Below are 18,995 nucleotides of genomic sequence, written 5' to 3'. Positions count from 1 at the left end.
GGGGCATGTTTCCTGATTATTGGTTTGGTTTGTAGTTTTTTGTTGCTGTCTGGTCATCATTTTATCTTGACTGGTTTAATCAGTTCCTTAGCTTCTTCATGTAGTCTTGGGGTTTAATTTGTTTTTGTTTTTGCATACGTGTTATGTCTTCTCTTTGTCGCTTTGTTCTTCTTCTTCTATTTTCTTGTTGTTGGCTAAGTTCACTTTGAAGGAATATATTAGGGCCAGGGGAAGCAAAATAAGTAAGAAAAGAAAATGTACAAAGAAGTATTGATAATAAATGTTAACGGAGGAACCATATGAGTCTAGGAGAATGGATATTAGACTCCTGTAAGCTGTGTAGAGTTATAACAGTAAGTAGTATAATGAGACAGTCAACTGAATATGAAGAGGAATATAGTATGGATTAAAAGGCCAGTGTTTTCATGAGAGAGGGAAAGAGAAAAGAAAGACAATAATATAAAGTGAATAAAAGACAGAAAACAGAACAAATGTATTAGAAATAAAATGTCAGACAATTTGGGGGCCAAACACAGGGAGGTGGAATGTAAGAGAAACAATAGATGATGGAGAATAGAAAGATGTAGAGGAAAGGGAATAGTGTTGGTGGCCAAAGTCAATACACACAGAAAAGAGGAAATGCAGGATGAGGAAACATAGCAAATTTGAAGTGCTTCCTGCATCACCTATTATATATTTTAAAAAAATAAAAAGGAAGACAAAGGAAGAAAATAGAGAAAAAGAAAAGGGGGGTACAGAAAGGGTGGGGATGCAAGCAAGAAAAAGAAAAAGTGAAAAAAGAAAAGAAAAAGGGCCTTGTGGGAATAAAGAGGAATAAGAAACCAGGAGACAATGCAACAGTAACAACAACAAAAAAAATCCAAAGGTTCCAGCTAGGAATCCTCTTTGCAGTTAAATAAAAACACTTAGGAATCTGACGTTCCTTCTTTCTCTTTTCCTCACTTTCCTCTCTCCCAGGGCAGCAGGAAAGCTACGTGAAGGGTCCAGTAGGAGATTCAAGTGGGTCGTTGGTGAACCAACTCACCACAGATGACAATGACTCTGTATTTCCAGCGAGAGCACCTACACCTCATCAGAAACCCCAAATATGCTACTGGAAGCTTGGAAAGCATGTCCTACAGTCCCTCCCCCTTGGGTGTGCTAGGGGAGGGCTAAATGATATTCTGACTCCACTTTCTCCCAGACTAAGTTTCCTATCTCAGGGCATTTGGGTAAATTGGGCTTTCTCAGAAGATTCACCTCTCCTTTCTTCCCAGGCTCTCCCCAAGCCAGCTGGTATGCTCCTCCAACCTCAAAAAAAGAAAAGTGTGGGCTAGGACAATCACAGACCTCAGACGGACCTCAGGGCATGCTGGATTTGGGAATGGGGAGTCTGGGATATTGCAGACTCAAGGTATGTGAATGTGAGGAGCATGGGCTATCGGGGTTTAGGAGATATAGACCTGGGAACCATGCATTTGGTAAACATGGGGTTTGGGAACACCGTAGCACAACCAACAGGTTTCAGGGATCGCTGTGCCCACCAGCCCTAGGGGGAAGGTTCCCACCCACAACTTCTGACCTCTGTGTCAGAAACCCAAAATTCTACCTCTTGCAAGAACCTCTTCTGTCACTGTCTCACCAAATCGACGTCCAGACACCTCCTGCCCTGCAAGGCCCTGAAACAGCCCACTCCATCAGGACTCTGACCCTACTCAGTCGCTTCTTTGCAGGAGAGATTATGAGGTGCACTCACTCAGATGCCATCTTGCCCCGCCCCTAGAGTGTTTTTCTGGTGACATTTGTAACCATATTCAGAATTTAAAATCCACTAAATTAGGAAATTTATAAAAGTGAAATCTTTCAATTCCATTTAAACATAAATTCTCATTATTAGTAAGAAAACCATAAAATTGCATAGCCCTCTATGGTAGTTAAATTTTAACTTTTAACCTACAAAACAAAATTATAAAACAGGTTTCTCATTTTATGTTAGAGTTAGTAAGAATAAAGTGTTTTTGAGACTATGTGGCCTCTGCCCTAACATTCCCCTCCTCCATGCTCCATAACACTAACCAGTTTCATTTTTGTCACACAAGTAATGTCAATCACAAGTATTCATATTTCTTCATCTTCACTATATTTATTCACTTATTTATTTATTTTAGGAGTTACTCAGTATTGAACTGATGACCTGATACATAGGAAGCAGATGTACAACTACTGAGCTAAATTTGCTACACTTCATTTTCTTTTTTTCATGGTAGATACACAATTATTTTTATTTCTTCTTGTTTAATGGCCCTGGGTAAAACTTTCAGTATAATATTTAATAGAAGTGATATAAACAAGTATCCTTGTATTATTATTTATCTTAAGGGGAAAACTTTAAGGCTGTCCCCATTGGTATGTGTTTTTCATAAATGTCCTTCATTAAGTTGAGTAAATTTCCTTCTATTCCAATTTTTCTGAGTGTTTTATAAAATATGTATTTTTTATGTTTTAAAAGATACTTAGATTACATAAATATTACATGAAAAATATAAGGGATTCCCATATGCCCCACTACCTATCCAACCCACATTTTCCCACATTAACAACATCCTTCATTAGTGTGGTACATTTATTATAATTGATGAACACATTTTGGAACACTGCTATTAAGCGTGGATTATAATTTACTTTGCATTTTACACTCTCACCTGCACAATTTTCTAAGACATGGCAGTATATATAATAGCCTGTATCTGTCATTGCAATGTTCTTCAGGACAATTTGCAAGTCCTGAAAAAGCCCCCATAATATACCTGCTTTTCCCTCTCCCTCACCTCAGAACCTCCAGTGGCCACTTCCTCCTCTTCAGTGATAGAAGTTCTTCCATTCCTAGAATCAAAATAAGTCTATACCAGAACACCAGTAAGTCTATTCTAGTCCATTTTTCATTCCTCAATCTTGAGGAATCTGGGATGATGATATCCACTCCATGTCACACCGAGAGGGGCTTAGATTCTATAGGGCAGATGGAGGGGATTATTCTGGTTCAGTTGCAGATTCTCTGTCTTCCTTAGGATGGTCATTGTTCATAATTATCTGTTTAGTTGTTCTGGGTTAGTCAAATGAAATAGAGAGTATATGTTACAATTCTATTCAGATTCAGGGCCCAGCTGACACATGGACAGCACAAAGATTTAAGTCTCTTGGACATACAGGGATTAATCTAGAACTAATTACATTCAAATAGATGGGGCAGCAGTGCCATGTGTTGGGAAACCAAAACTGAATCCAGCTCTCTCATACTGGGGAACATAAATTCCAAAGTAGGGCCACTGGCAGGTCACAAAACTCCAGGACTTTCTGCACTGCCTATAGTGTCTGGATGTCTCTGCTAGTTGAGGCAATTATTTACTTAGGCAGCCAATGAGATCCTGTTGAGAGGTTCATAAGTGTAACCTCCGGGATGTCCTCCTGACACTGAAATTTCTTAGCCATATAAACTCATTTGTCTAAATATTTTATCCCTTTTGGTCAAGGTCTTTTTCCAGTTGCATTGCTAGTTGGTGCTTGGTAGTTATCCCTAGGTGCCAGGAAGGCTCATGCCTGAGAATCATGTCTCAACCTGGTGGGAATGTAATGCATTTATATGCCAAGTTCAGCTTAGAGAGAGGCCACATTTGAGCAACAGGGAGGCTCTCAGGAGGTAACTCTTAGGCACCCTATAATACTAGGCTAAGTTTCAATTTCAAAATCAAAGGTTCCTAAGTACAGTCATCAATATCATGGGCCCATCAATGGACCATCCTCCCTCACTTATCATTGCCCCTGTACTCAGGGGATTCTTGCTGTTTATTTAGAGAATGTGGGAGAGCTCCTCAGGATGGGAATTCACCATGTTTTTATTGTTTAAATCTGCACCCACCATGGTCATGTCCCATGAACATTTGAACAAATTTATATGCTTTACAGGTGAACCCCCTCCCTTGTATCCCCCATCCATGACACCCCATACCAATGATACTCCCCTATTATAGTTGTCATCCTTCTGTGATCCAAAACTTCTTAAAAAATAAAGCTAACAAAATAATCAAATACATTTAATAAGAAAATTAATTGTAGCAGTTTGCTATAGTTATGAATTTCAAAATAGATATTGGATTATGTTTGTAAACTGGCCTGTACCCAAGCAAGAATAAATTATGATTAGGGCTTTGGTTGGGCTGTGTCATTAGGGTGTTGAGTCCCTACAACTTGTTGGCTGGGGCTCACTCACTGATAAAAGGCATGGCAAAGGACAGAGTTGGAGTGTTTTTGATGTTGGAGTTTGATGCTGAAGTCTTAAGCTGGAACCCCAGGAAGTAAGCACACAGAGGAAATAGAAGCAAGCCCCAGGAAGAGAGGAACTCTAAGCCAAGGAAGAAGCAAGCCCTGGAAAGACAGGAAACCAGGAAGCCTGAACTGTGGGCGATGTTGGCAGCTGTCTTGCTCCAAAATGTGTAGTAGACTTGTACGGGAAGTAACCTATGCTGCCTGGTATCTGTAAGCTCATACCCCAAATAAATACCCTTTATAAAAGCCAACAGATTTCTGGTATTTTGTATCAGCACACTTTGGTTAACTAATACAGAATTACTTATAGTTTTTAAAATGAAAATAAAATATAAGAAGTTAAATAAAAAAATTTGGAGTAATGAGAAATAATGAAAAAATATTTAAAAATTATTTGATAGTGTCTTTCATTACTGTAAGATCTGTTGTCTTGTATGCACAGTGAATTTTTCCACCATTTATACTCCCAGTTTCTTATTTTTTCAGCAGCGTCTTCAAAGAAGTTTTAGGTTACGGAAAAGTCATGTACATAATATAGGGGATTCCTATAAACACATCTTCCCCCCTTTCCCCTTTCCCCTATTAATATTTTACACGTGGATCATACATTTTTTGCAACTGATGAATAAATGTTAAAACATTGTTACTAATCATGGTCAATAAATTATATTATGGTTTACATTTTGGACAATACACATTATAAATTTTAATGAAATTTAATGTGACCTGTATTCATGTTTGCAAGATCATGTAGTACAATTCCATCATCCCCAAATGCCCCATGTTTTTTCTCTTCTATCACTCCCTCCCCCTCCCCGCAGGACCCATGGCACAACCAAACTACTCCCCTTGAACAAAAGTATTCATAGTTACTTGCAACAATATTGTGTGCTTTACATACTGGCCTGTTTTCCCCTCTTAGGCACTGCCTATGCTCCTGAGAGACTCCTGCCCCTCTATTTGAGATCATAGCATGACTTCCAAGGATAGGAGTCCAATACATTCCCACTCATTATGTGTGTCTTAACCCACTGATATAAGCAATTATGATAAGAAAAACACACGCTCCCTAGATGTCTACCCCATGTGTGCCCTTTCCCACATGTCCTCCACATCCAACATCCTACACCAATAACCCTCCCCTGCCATATTTGTCAAAAGAACATTCCCAACATTGTAGTTTCAACCATATACCTGCAAATCTCCAATGTTCACATGCTCATCCCCTAAAACTCCCCCAGTGCCATGGACAGTCCAACCCACCCTCCACTTCCACAGCTTCACAAAGCAGCACCTCCCAACCCAGTAGCATTGCTGCACCACTGTCATGCCCAACCACTGCACAGCAACACACTTCAACATTATCATAGATTTTGCACATATGGGCATTGACTCACAACATTCTCCCTTTCTGTCTCCTGTAAACCTAGCTTCCAGACTCTAGCTCTGTGAGTATTCTCAACTTGCTTAATTCATATTAGTGAAGTCATGTAATATTTGTCCTTCAGTGCCTAGCTTGCTTCACTCAACATAAGGTCTTCAAGGTTCATGCATATTATCCTCTGTTTTAATGGTGCATGCCTTCTTACAGCTGAGTAATACTTCATTGTACGTACATACCACATTTTGTTTATCCACTCATCTGTTGATGGACATTTGGTTTATTTCCAACTTCTGGCTATAGTGAGTAATGACTCTATGAATATTGGTGCATATATCTGTTCATGTGCATGGTAAAATTCTTATGCGTATCTCCCAGCAGTGGAATTGCTGGATTATATGGCAGTTCTACAGTTGGCTTCATAAGGAATTGCCAAACTGTCCTCCACAATGGCTTTAACGTTCTACATTCTACACTCCTACCAGCATTGAATAAGAGTTACCATTCCTTCACATCCTCTCCAACACTTGTAACCCTCTATTTTTTATGAATTGTTTCCAGTGTAATGGGTGTAAGATAATATCTCATTGTCATTTCGATTTGTAGTCCCCTAATATCTAGGGATATTGAGTATCTTTTTATGTGCTATTTAGCCATTTGATTTTCTTCTTTGGAAAAGTGTCTTTTCAAATCACTTGTCCATTTTTTAAGTAGGTTTTTTGTCTTTTTATTTTCAAGGTGTAGGATTTCTTTATATGTCCTGGATATTAGGCTGCTGTCAGATATGTGGTTACCAAATATTTCCTTCCATTGAGTAGACCACCTTTTCACTTTCTTGACAAACTCCTTTGAGATCCAAACATTTTTAGTTTTGAGGAGGTCTTATTTATTTTTTCTTTCATTCTTCATGCTTTTGGTATAAATTTCATGAAACCATTTCCTAATACAAGATCCTGTAGATGCTTCCTTACATTATCTTCCTAGATCTTTATCATCTTGGCTCTTATATTTAGATCTTTGATTAATCTTGAGTTAGTTTTTGTATAAGATACGGATTGATGTTCCCTTCTCATTCTTTTCAATATGAACATTCAGTTTCCCAAGCACCATTTGTTGAAGAGACCCTTCTCTCCCAGTTGAATGGGCTTGGTGCCTTGTCAAACATCATGTGACTATATATCCAAGGATCTATATCAGACGTCTCTGGTTCCATTAGTCTGTATGTCTGTCTTTGTGCCAATACCATGCAATTTGGACCACTGTAGGTTTCTAGTATGTTTTAAAATTAGATAGTGTGATTCCTCTGATTCCACTTTTCTTTTTCAATATGTCTTTGGCTATTCAGGGTCTCTTGCCCTTCCAAATAAAATTGAGTTAGCTTTTCCAATTCAGTAAAGAATGATCTGGTAATTTTGATTGGGATTCCATTAAATTTGTATGTCATTTTGCATAGTATAGACATCTTAATGATGTTTATTTTTCCTATCTATGAACAGGAAATATTCTTACATTTATTTTGGTCTTTGATTTCCTGTAACATTGTTGTATATTTTTCTAAATACTAATCATTTACATTTTTGATTCCATGGTATTTGTTTCTTTTGGTTGCTATTGTGAATGGAGTGTGTTCCTTGATTTCCTCTTCAGATTGTTCATTATTGGTGTACAAAAATGCTCTAAATTATTGCTCATTGCTTTTATAGCCTGCCAATTTACTGAACTCATTTATCAGCTCTTGAAGTTTTTTGTAGATTTCTCAGGACTTTCTAGGTATAGGATTATGCTATTGGTAAATAGTGAAATGTTTACTTCTTCCTTTCCAATTTGGATGAATTTTATATCTTTTTCTTGCCTATGTGTTTCAGCAAGTACTTCTAATACAGTGTTGAATAAGAGCATTAAATGTGGGCTTTCTTGTTGTCAGATGGTTTCTGTATTTTGTCAAATGCTTTTTCTGCATCTATAGACATGATCATGTGATTTTTATATTTTGATCTGTTAATGTGGTGTATTACATTGATTGATTTTCTTATTTAGAACCAGCCTTGCATGCCAAGAATGAAACCCTTTTGGTTATGGTGTATATTTCATTTGATGTATTGATGAATATGATTAGCAAATATTTTTTGATGATTTTAGCATCTAGGTTAATTAGAGAGATTGGTCTAAAGTTTTCCTTTCTTGTGGCATCTTTGGCTTTGGTATTAGAGTGATGTTGGCATCCTAGAATGAGTTATGCAATGTTCTCTCCCCTTCTATTTTGTGGAAGACTTTAATCAGGATTGGTGTTAGTTAATTCTAAGCGTTTCATATATATCACCTGTGAAGCCTTATGGTCTTGGGCTCTTAGTTGGGAAGTTATTGATGACTAATTCTTTTACTTGTGCTTTGTCTTATGAGTTCATTAATTTCTTTCATAAATGTAGGCTTCTTGTGGGTTTCTCAGAATTTACCTTTCCTCTAAATTATCCATCTCTTTGGTGTACAATTTTTCAAAGTATCTTCTTATGATACTCTTTATTACTATGTGGTCAGTGGTGATATCCCCTTTCTCATTTCGAATTTTATGCACTTGCATCTTCTCTCTATTTTTCTTTATTAGTCTAGGTAAAGGCTTGTCAATTTTATTAATTTTCTTGAAGAACCAGCTTATGATTTTATTTTTTCCAGTGCTTTTATTTTCCGTTTCATTTAGCTCTCCTTTAATCTTTTTTATTTATTTCTATCTACTTGCTTTGGGGTTAGTTTTTCTTTTTCTAATTCCTCCAGGTGTGCAATTAGGGCTTTGATTTTAGCTCATTTTTCTTTTTTAATGTAGACATTTATGGCCATAAATTTCCCTCTCAGCACTGTTTTTCCTACATTCCATAGGTTTTGTTCTGTTCTGTTGTCTTTTTCATTCATTTCAAGGAAGTAACTGATTTCTTTTTTAATTTCCTCCATGACCCACTGTTTAAGAATATGTTAACTTTTTATCTTTGTACCTAATCTGCTTCTCTGCCCCATGCTGATTTCCACATTCATTCCATTGTGGTCAGAGAAATTACTTTGTATAATATTAATCTTTCTGAATTTATTGAGACCTGTTTTGTGGCCTAGCATTTGCCTATCCCGGAGAATGTTCAGTGTGCACTCTAGAATATGTATCCCACTGTATTTTGGTATAATGTTCTGTATGTGTCTCTTAGTTCCAGGACCTTTAATGTATTATTCATGGTCTCTGTTTTTTTATTGTTCCTCTGTCAAGATAATTAGGTCAAATGGTGATAATGGTGTATTAATCTTCCACACTATAATTGTAAAGGCATCTATTTTTCCACTTAGTTTTTCCAATGTTTTTCTCATGTATTTTGAGGCACCCTGACTAGTTACTTACATGTTCATGATTGTTCTTTTTCTTGATAGCTTATCCCTTTTATTATATATAGTTTCCTTATTTGTCTCTTACAAATTTTTTAAGCAAATTTTTATTGTCTTTTTTTAATGGTATATAAATCACACAAAATGTTACATTAAAAATATGAGGTTCCCATAAAACCCACACCCCCCATTCCTCCCACATCAACATCTTTCATCAGTGTGGAGCATTCATTGCATTTGATGAATACATTTTGAAGCCCTGCTACACTGCATGGATTATAGTTTACATTGTAATTTACACTCTCCCCCAGTCCATTCAGTGAATTATGGCAGGATATATACTGTTATGCAATATCATTCAGGGCAACACTGCGTCCCAAAAATGCCTCTATTCATGCACCTTGCAATAGTTTTACATCTAAACTCTTTTGTCCAATATTAGTATAGCTACTCCCACCATTTTCTGATTATTGATTATATGTAGAATGTAATGTTGTTTTCCAGCCATTCACTTTCAGCCTCCTTCCATCCCTGGTTCTAAAGTAAGTTTATTGTAGACAGCATATAGATGGGTCATATTTCCTTGTCCATTCTGTCAATCTTATGTGGCTTAATTTTCAGTTTGATCATGTAATTGAAAAGAATACTGCAAAGCAGTATTCTACTAACAACATTATTTGATAATCAGACAATGTCCAGGTTTAATCAAGTTTACTGGTCAATAGTTTGATTGGCTCTAGTTATATCAGTGGTATTTAAAGTTCTCCCATTTTTGCTTTTCTTTTATAAAATACTTTAAAGCTTTCCAATCAGTAAATTGTAAGGCAGATACTGCAAAGGTAATCTAGAAACGCTTGAATTTGCCAGCTGTCTATAGACTCAAGAATTAGACTGGCTTATAGGTTAGCATAAGAATTAGCCCATTGGAGAAAGAAATCTTTTACTTGTGATTGTACAATTAAGTTAAGGAGAAAGAGCATAGCAATGGGTTGAGTACTCATGTTAAGAGAATTCAATATTGAGGTAATCCTAAATAAATAAAATTTAATTATCCAGGATCCCAAGTTCTAGAAAAATGAGAAAAATGCAATTAACAATAAACACAACAACCACCAGTTCCTAATGAATTTTTTAAAACAAATGTTTGAGTCCATCCAGAGGTTCACAGATATACTTGAGTTCTGGATCTCTGGGTGGGTCAATGGCAATGGCTGCTTTTTGAGTGAGTGGTGGAGAATCATCTTGTAGGATTGGTTGTTGCTCGATTCTGGTATGATGGATCCATGGTTTTAGGTCCTGTGACTTAAGAGAAGGATGAGTGACAAGCAACACCCATTTGGGATTTAATTGTCCTTGTAGTGTTGTTCTTCATGTATACATCCATACCCAGGCTCCAGGTGGATAATTGTGTAAAGGACTATCAATAGGGAATGTAAGATAGGTGGAAGCACATTTATTTTTGAGTTAGGGCGGCTCTTAAACGGATTTCATATATTGTATGGAGGATGGTTCAGTACTAGGATGCATGTTGCCAGCATATTCAACTTTTAGAAATGGCCTTCTTTAGATCATTTCATAAGGGTTTAAACCTAGTACACTTCAGGATGCTACTGTTATCTTCAGGAGGGCTTTATTCCATTTTATTTGTGTTTCTATTCATGTTTTTTCCTAGATATTCCTTTAACGTTGAGCTCATCTGTTCTGTTTTTACTGTGAATTGAGGCCCTTAAGAATACATCTTTGACTACTTTAGAGTGGAAAGTAGCACCACTGACACAGAATGGAGAGAGGGAGTCCAAACCTAGGAATAACTTCCTTTAGTAGACATTCAACCACTTTATGGGATTTTCCTGTTTGGGAAAATTTCCATCCATCAGTAAAATTGTCAGCAAACACTTAGTGATATCTAAAATTTTCTAGGGTCTTTGGCATCAGAGTGAAATCAACTTGCCATTCTGCTCCACCCATCCCTCAATATTGCACTCCTTTTGTTTATGTGGGGATTTGATGTGGGGTCAAAGATTTACTTGAGTGCAAATTACACATTGGTCAGTTATATTTTGAATCATTCATCATAACCTGGGACCCACCAGGAACTAACTAAACTGTTTATACAGTGTTTCACATCCATTATGAGTAATTTGATAAAAGTATGTTATTATCAGTTTAAGGAGTCCCTCTGGGACAATAATTTTATATAAATATCATCAGGTTTATTACTAATTTCTAACCATCTTTGTTCTGTCTAATTTGTTAATTCCCATTCTTTGTCCTTGCCATGCTTTTTTTGAATATTGAAAATTCAAAAGTCTTTCAAGCTTAGGTCCCTGCTCACTGGAAAGTAACAATGGGGGCTTTGGATTAAACTTGGCAAGAGTTGCAGAAAGGGTTTCCTTCTTGGCCACTTCTTGTGCTGCCCTATCAGCTAGCCTATTGCATTTGGCATCTTTGCTATTTTTAGACTGATGTCCTTTAGAGTGGATAATCACCAGTTCTTTTGGTTGTAACACTGCATCTATCATGTTTGTAACATATATGACCTTAGACTTTCCCTTTAAACCACTACCATAATCACATTATAGTATTTCAGGGTATGAAATATGACTATGGATAAAATTGCACTTATGTCATTTTCATTGGAACTGAACAAATATATGTTAATACACAAGATTTTAATATCAGACAAAAACACCAAAATGCTAAGTGAAAGAAATGAGACACAAAGTACTAAATATAGTATGATTCCATTTATATAAAATATAAATATAAATCAATTTAAAAGGTAAAATTAGATTAGTGGTAATGTAAAACTAGGGAAGGACTCCCAAGGGATGTGGAGTTTCTCTTTTTGGAGGAATGAAATTATTCCAAAATTTTGTGGTGATGAATGCACAACATTGTGATTAAACTGAAAGCCACTGATTATACACTTTGAATAGATCATATCATATGTAACTATATCTTAATAAAACTTCTAAATAAATAAATACTTGTGCAAGAATGGACAGAAATAGCAGATATGTCCAGCAGGGGAAGTATAGAGAGATGGAAGGGTGAAGAATTTTCTTGTGTGTTTTTGTTTATTATTATTACTATAATAATGAAAATGTTATAATGATTGAGATGATGAATGCACAACTATGTGATTATACCATTTTCATTGATTGAAAAAAAGACTGCACCTAGCAGTAAGTAGCAGGATTAAATCATTATGTTTAATATCTTTATTGGTATTGGTTAGGAAACTACACTCTCTCCAAGTAGCTCCATAGGCATGCAGAATGGCATATTTTCTTTATGTCCTGCATTCAATAGCAGGGCAGTTAATTGTCTCTTTGTGCTGAAGTTCCTGGGAGCAAAGATCTGCTTCTAGTATTTCAGTTGGAATCACTAATGGGTAGTCTGCCTTGTACTTTCCTTGATCCATATAACTGTTTCCTTAGAGGAAGAGTTCTGCTGGGTCTGATAGTTGGACATTAGTCAATCTGTTAGCAGAAAGCTCTGGGTTCTGGGCTTCTCTATTCTTGGCTTATGTCACATAAAATAATTTAAGGGCATGCCATAGGGTAGGCAAGGGAGCAAACAGTTTAAGAAAAAAGAAAATGAGAAAAGTACTTAGTTCAAGGCATGGACTGTGGGCATGTTTCAGAGTGAGATGTGTGTGTGCGGTCCCAGGTCAGACCTTTTAAAAGTTTTGCTCTTACCCCCATAATGTTGGTTGTCCCATCTGTTAGCTATCAGGGGCCAATGGTTAGGCCTTTTGTTTGAAGGGATCTGGGGCTCTCCCTTGACCCTGAACAGGATCTCATTCCAATCCTGTTCCAAATGGGATTCTTGTACTGGTGTCTTGTGGGATCTCTCCAGCTTTATTCTTGGCAGCATTCTTTCTTCAGAGAGTTTCTGGTTGGTGTTTCATGACCACATGTCTCATGCCCAAATTTTCTACCAGGTCTCAGCTGTTACTCATTTCCCTTCTCCCTAAACTAACCTGTCTCAAACCCAAGACTTGTAAAGTATACCTCAACAAGAAGTTGTATACAATCATGTCTGGAAGTTTTCCTTTCTGGTCTTTCAATTAATTCAGGTAGTAAAGAGGCCAGGTGGAGTTTATCTATAGTTTTCAGAGTGATATTTGGGTTGTTTGTAAAATGGCTTGATATTTGCTAAAATGAGGGCCCACTTTTTGTTCTAGGATAGTAAGAATATAATATGGGGTGAAAACTCACATGGGAGAGCCCAATGTGAATTCTGCTATGTGGAGAAATTCACAGGTGGGAAGTACAGCTAGCAAGCAAGAGGGCCATACTCAGGTACAGAGTTGAGCTGCTTTGATACGTAAACAATTGATCTGATGTTTCTTCCAAATTCTTATACTGATTGTCGCAGTGTAATGCCTTATTCATAAACAAACAACATAAATTCTTTTTATTAGGTCAGGGAGTCTCAGGGGTAGGGCTAAGAGGAGCTTATCCTTAAGCTCTTGAAATTCCAGAGAACATTCTGGGATCCATTCTAAAAGATTTTTATCTTCCCCCTTTAAGGCTCCATATAGGGATTTAGCAATGAGTCCAAAGTTTGGTATCCAGAGCCTGCAATAACCAGCCATACCTAGAAACCATCTAAGTTTCTTTCTGTTTTGGGGCTTTGACACTTATTGAAAAATTTCCTTTTTGCTGGGCAGCAGGGCTTATAGTCCTTCTGGTAAATAAAACTCGAGGTATTTGGGTTTTGAGGGAGGGGGCAGGTGGCTGAACTTTGACCCCTGGGCAGAGGGAGGAAGAGCAAATAGGATAAGATTTCAAACAATTCCCTTAATTAGTGTTCATCAAATCTGATGCCTTCCAGCTAACATACCCAATTAACATAAAATGCTATTCCAGCTTCCTAACCCCAGCCAATTCTACCTGGCAGAACCCAATAACTAACCAATTAGAGCATTGCAATTTACGGCTCCAACCCCAGGGTGGCTGCACAATGAACCTATATCTATAGCATAGCCCCAAAGCCCTGGACACACTTCCATGTGTGGGTGCACTGGGTGCACTTCCATTGTTACCTCGGCCTGGCTTGAGCTGTAACACTGAGGGCACTTCCATACTCATCCTAGCCAGGCTAACGCTTTGAACTCAAGCTGTAACACTGAGCTGTAATCAAATAAACATCTTGTCACTGCGTTAAGGTCACATTTCTTCCTTCTGAAGTCTGTTTGAACCAATGATCAAAAGTGGCAGTAAAAAATTTGAGTTTTCTTTTCAGGTATTTTATATCCTTTCTTTGCTAGCCTCTTTAACATTTTTTTTTTTTTAATTTTTGATTTCTTGGATTTGCTGGCTATGAGTATATCATCAGCACTCTGAAGGAAATGTCCTTATTGGAGGCATATGCTTTGTAAGTTCTTCGATAGTATCAGTCCGAAAAGAGTTGGGACAGTTTTGAATACTTGTGGCAAAACAGTCCAACTCTATTGTTGTTTTAGCCTGGTATTGGGATCCTCCCATTCAAAAACAAAAGCATTTGCGATTCTTTCTCTAAGGGTATGCAGGAAAAAGCATCTTTCAATTCTAAAATGGTGACTCAAACTTAAGCATCTAAGGTCCTGACATGGAGTATATGTCGATTAGGCACTATTGGGTAGATGTCTTCTAACACTTGATTAACAGCTCTTAAGTCTTACAGAAAACTATTTTGTATGCCAGGTTTCAGGACTGGAAAGATGGACATGTTAAAATCTGACAAGCAAGGTCTGAGTAGGTCCAAAATGTGGAGTATTTTTTATTTATTTATTTATTTCTCTCCCCTTCCTCCCCCATTGTTTGCTCTCCATGTCCATTCGCTCTGTGTTCTACATCTGCTTGCATTCTTGTCAGTGGCATTGGGAATCTGTGTCTCTTTTCTTTTGTTGCATCATCTTGCTGCGTCAGTTTTCCATGTGTGTGGCACCACTCCTGGGCAGGTAGCACTTTTTATTTTTCATGTGTGGTGGATCTCTTTGCAGGTCACACTCCTTGCATATGGGGTTCCCCTACATGGGGACACCTCTGCATGGCATGGCATTCCTTGCACACACCAGCAATGCATGTGGGCCAGCTCACTGCATGGGTCAGGAGGCCCTGGGTTTGAACCCTGGACCTCCCATATGTTAGGCGGATGCTCAATCAGTTGAGCCAAATCTGCTTTGCAACCCAATGTTATTGTTTTTACTTTAGAATTAATATAGTACCAACTTTGCTTTTGCTATAAGAACATTAAAATATTGTTAACAATAGTCCCTAAAATAGTTATATTTTTCCCATGTACAACCATTCTTAACACCTTGAAGTAGAACTTTCCTTTATTTATATTATTAAGTACTGTCCTTATATATTTCCAAAATCAATGCTATACATTCCCAACATTTTCCTCCAGCTATTCTCCAACTAACATTAATCTTCTTAGACTACTCATTTCAGCCACAATCACATCCATAAACTAAAAGTGTTTGTTGTATTCATTATAATGTGTTACTATCATTTCCAACCAATATATATTTACATTTAACTTTATTAAGCATACTACAAGCATCCACTATCTTCTCTCCCTTCTTATCCCATTCCATCTCTTACCAACCTTCACTTCATAGACCAACTCCATAAGTCTACACATTGTATTTAGTTCATATCAGTGAGACCAAGCAATATTCCTCCTTTTGAGTCTGCCCTGTTTCTTTCATATAGTATCTTCAGGGTTACTCCATGTTTTCATGTGCTTTCCCAATTTTTTTCTCTTAGAGATGAGAGATATTCCATCATATGAATAGAGCAAATCTTGTTTATCCATTCATCAGTTGGAGGACACTTAGGTTGTTTCCCTCTTTTAGCTGTTGTGAATAATGCCATATGAATATCAATGTGCAAATGTCTGTTCAAGTCATTGCTTTCAGTTCTTCTGGGTATATTCCTAGTAGTGGGATTCCTGGATCAAATGACATTTCTATATTTTGTTTCCTGATAAACTACCAGATCATCTTCCACAGAGGTTGAACCATTTTATATTCCCATCAACAGTGAAGGAGTGTTCCTATTTTTCCACATCGTCTGCAGCACTTGTAGTTTTCTGTTCTTTTTTTAAAACTCATGTTTTTATTCTTTTGCATTGAAAATAATTCACAATTCATACCTTCTGCTTTTGGCCCATCAGCTGTTATTCAACTGTATTTTCTTCCCCAATGTGTAAATAAAAAAATATTGCAATGCTCTTAGCATTTTTAAAAAAATCTAATTTATCATATTTTACCCTTCTTTACATTTCAAAGATATCTAATAGGCACATAAAAACATTTGCTGAATTGGTTTTATTGTATCATGAAAAACACAGAAGATGTTACTCCTATAGAGGAAGACTATGAACTAATGAGAAGGTCCTCTTGAACTTGTTCACTTCCTGGTATTATCTGCTGATCACTCAGTGAAAAATGAGATCCACTGACAGGCTGGGACACTTCCTTATGAATCTCCTCAACACTTAACATTTGACTTTGACACAGACATTTCAGTACCCAGAGGCAAACTAGTTATTGTGCTCTCACAAATCACATAATCAGCCAATCTTCTATATGGGTCAGACGGGCCAGGAAATTCTAAAGTCTGGGTATTTTCCACGTGCTTACCATATTCAGACTGCATCATTTGATCAACTCCAAAAGATAAAGTCGGGAAAAGCTAAAGAATCAGCTAGTTGATTTATACCTTCTGAGTAGGAAGCTGAAAGAATTCAATACTTGGGGATAACTTGTTTGCTATACTTTCCAGGACTTTCAGAGGCATAACTATGTAGCTTTTACACTTTCTCTGTGAGTCTTGGCAAGCAGGAATGATTCTTTCTACCACACTGCACTCTGAAGACAAAGGAAAAATGCTTCCATCTCAAGAAGTAAAATTGCAGTTGGAATTTTTTTTCTTGTCCTGCACCTAGACCCTTTCTGGTTGGCTGTTGGGCGTATTCCATAAAAGAATTGATTTCATGAACTCTGAGCAGGAACTGGCAAATTTACATATTTACATGTAGCTGGCAACAGCTAGAATATCAATAATATTTTCTGTGTTAATTGACAGAGTGTCTGTGTAAGCATATTCTAAAAGCTAGACCCACAAGCTTGGTGCAAAAGAAATCACTGGAAGCCAATAGGACCATCTTATGTGCCCAGAAGATTTTGTCCTGGACACATATAGTGATATTACCAAAATGACCATCATTTTGCAGCATATTTAGCTTTCCAAGGATTTCCTGGCTCTGGGAAGAGGAGCTATGAATGAATGTTTTCACACCCATCTTCTGCTTACTCTTCTACAGATGCTCTTCAAGATGCAATGAGTCAGAGGTATCCTATGGCAGTGGTGCAGGGCCCTTAGGCCTACAGCTTTTGCTGCTCCTCCTCCTGCTGGGTTAGGTGGTGACCCAAGGGAGGGTGGGGTATGTGGCTCCCTTCTGGTCCCCCCAGGGGCAGAGGCCCTATCTCTTGCCACTGCATAGAGGCTTTTGCATGGCCTTGGGCTGGAGCATGGTGGCCCATGCTGGTGGGGACTGTGCACAATGGGTGGTGGTGGTGTAGTCCAGCTGGCCATTGGGCTAGAGGGGAAGTAGTGAGGGAGCTGCCCAAGATGGAGGTGGATTTGCTCAGCCATGGGCAACATGTAGTTAGAGTAGCACATGGTCCTAGCAGAGCCCAGTGGTGAGCAGGAGGGGGAAAGAGGAAAGATAGGGGAGGTTGGTGAGGGGGAGCCACTGCTGCACATGCCTCTACATACTGAGTTTGGCTTAGAGAGGGACCACATTTGAGCAACATGGAGGCTCTCAGCAGGTAACTCTTAGGCACCCCGCAGCTCTAGGCCTAGTTCATATTTCAGGCACACAGGCTCATAATTGGAGCCATCGTTATCAAGGGCTCATTGTTGGACCATCCATCTTTGTTGGTCTTTGCCATTGCATTTGGGGGATTGTTGTTCCATTGGGGGATGTGATAGAGCTCCCCTGGCCAGGAACTCAGTACTCTTTCAGCTGTCATTTCCAACTGAGACCACTATGAACATATCCAAATCTTTCTATGTACCCTGTATACATGCCCTGGAGAACTCCCTCTCAACCGTGTGCCACCCACCAATGACACCCCACACGAGTGCTCCTCCCCTGCCATAGTTGGACCTGTCTGTGGTCCCAAACTTCTTCAAAAGGGAAGCCCAATATATTGCCAGGTTCCATTAATAGAAAAATGGAATATAGTGATGAGCTTAAAGGTTAGCTATAGAATACATAGAAATTTAGAAAAGTTAAATAAAGGAAAAATAAATTGGGGTATCGAAAAAATGAAAAAGCTTTGTTTTTAATACTTTGCCTTTCATCACTGCTACAGGTATTGCCCTGTATATACAGTGGCAAGGTAATTACTTCCATTTTATCCTAAGTGTCTACCTCCTTTTTTTTTTTTTTTTCCTGATTATTAAGTTTCTCTTGATATAAGTTTTAGGACACAGTAATTCACATATACAATATATGGTACTCCCACATATCAAACATCAAACCCTTTGTCCCTTCCCCAACAGTGATCTTTTTACATGTTCATATGATATTTGCTGCAGCTAATGTACAGTTATTGAAACGATAGCTTTCAAATGTGATTCCATTTGGATTTACATTATGTTTTATATTTTAGACGATACAATTTCCTAAATTTTTAGTTATCTTATGTTTTACATTATGTTTTACATTTTAGCCTATAGGCTTTTATACATTTTTGGTGTAATTTAACATGACCTATATCCATCATGGCATGATCTTGTGGAACACTTCCGTTGCCCCACAGTTACCCTGATTCCATGTATTCAACACCTCTTTCCCCCCTCCCCTCAGGGCCCACTATGACAATCAGTCTTCATTACTTCAGGAACCATGTTCAGAT

General features: G+C 37.8%; 1 protein-coding gene and 1 pseudogene across 8 annotated transcripts in view; one reads left to right on the top strand and one right to left on the bottom strand.

Moving 5' to 3' along the window:
* The window catches only part of LOC101432025 (zinc finger protein 596-like), an 80,497-nt gene that overhangs the window by 28,147 nt on the left and 33,355 nt on the right, over nucleotides 1-18,995 (top strand). For 3 of the 8 annotated variants that reach the window (XM_058299334.1, XM_058299331.1, XM_058299332.1), the window contains exon 2: nucleotides 1,278-1,414. The exons of 3 other annotated variants lie outside the window; for them this stretch is intronic. The gene's annotated coding sequence lies outside the window, so the exon portion shown is untranslated. Of the gene's footprint in view, nucleotides 1-978; nucleotides 1,415-2,168; nucleotides 4,575-18,995 lie in introns of those variants that run through there. 2 more of the 8 variants (XR_009186273.1, XM_058299330.1) reach the window with 2 other exon arrangements.
* LOC101437629 (zinc finger and BTB domain-containing protein 44 pseudogene) lies at nucleotides 16,395-17,371 on the bottom strand (annotated as a pseudogene).

The sequence above is a fragment of the Dasypus novemcinctus genome, chromosome 6, assembly GCF_030445035.2.
Source record: "Dasypus novemcinctus isolate mDasNov1 chromosome 6, mDasNov1.1.hap2, whole genome shotgun sequence".
Classification (NCBI taxonomy): domain Eukaryota; kingdom Metazoa; phylum Chordata; class Mammalia; order Cingulata; family Dasypodidae; genus Dasypus; species Dasypus novemcinctus.
The sequence above is the reverse complement of the archived record's forward strand: the minus strand, read 5'-3'. Positions and strand labels throughout refer to the sequence as shown.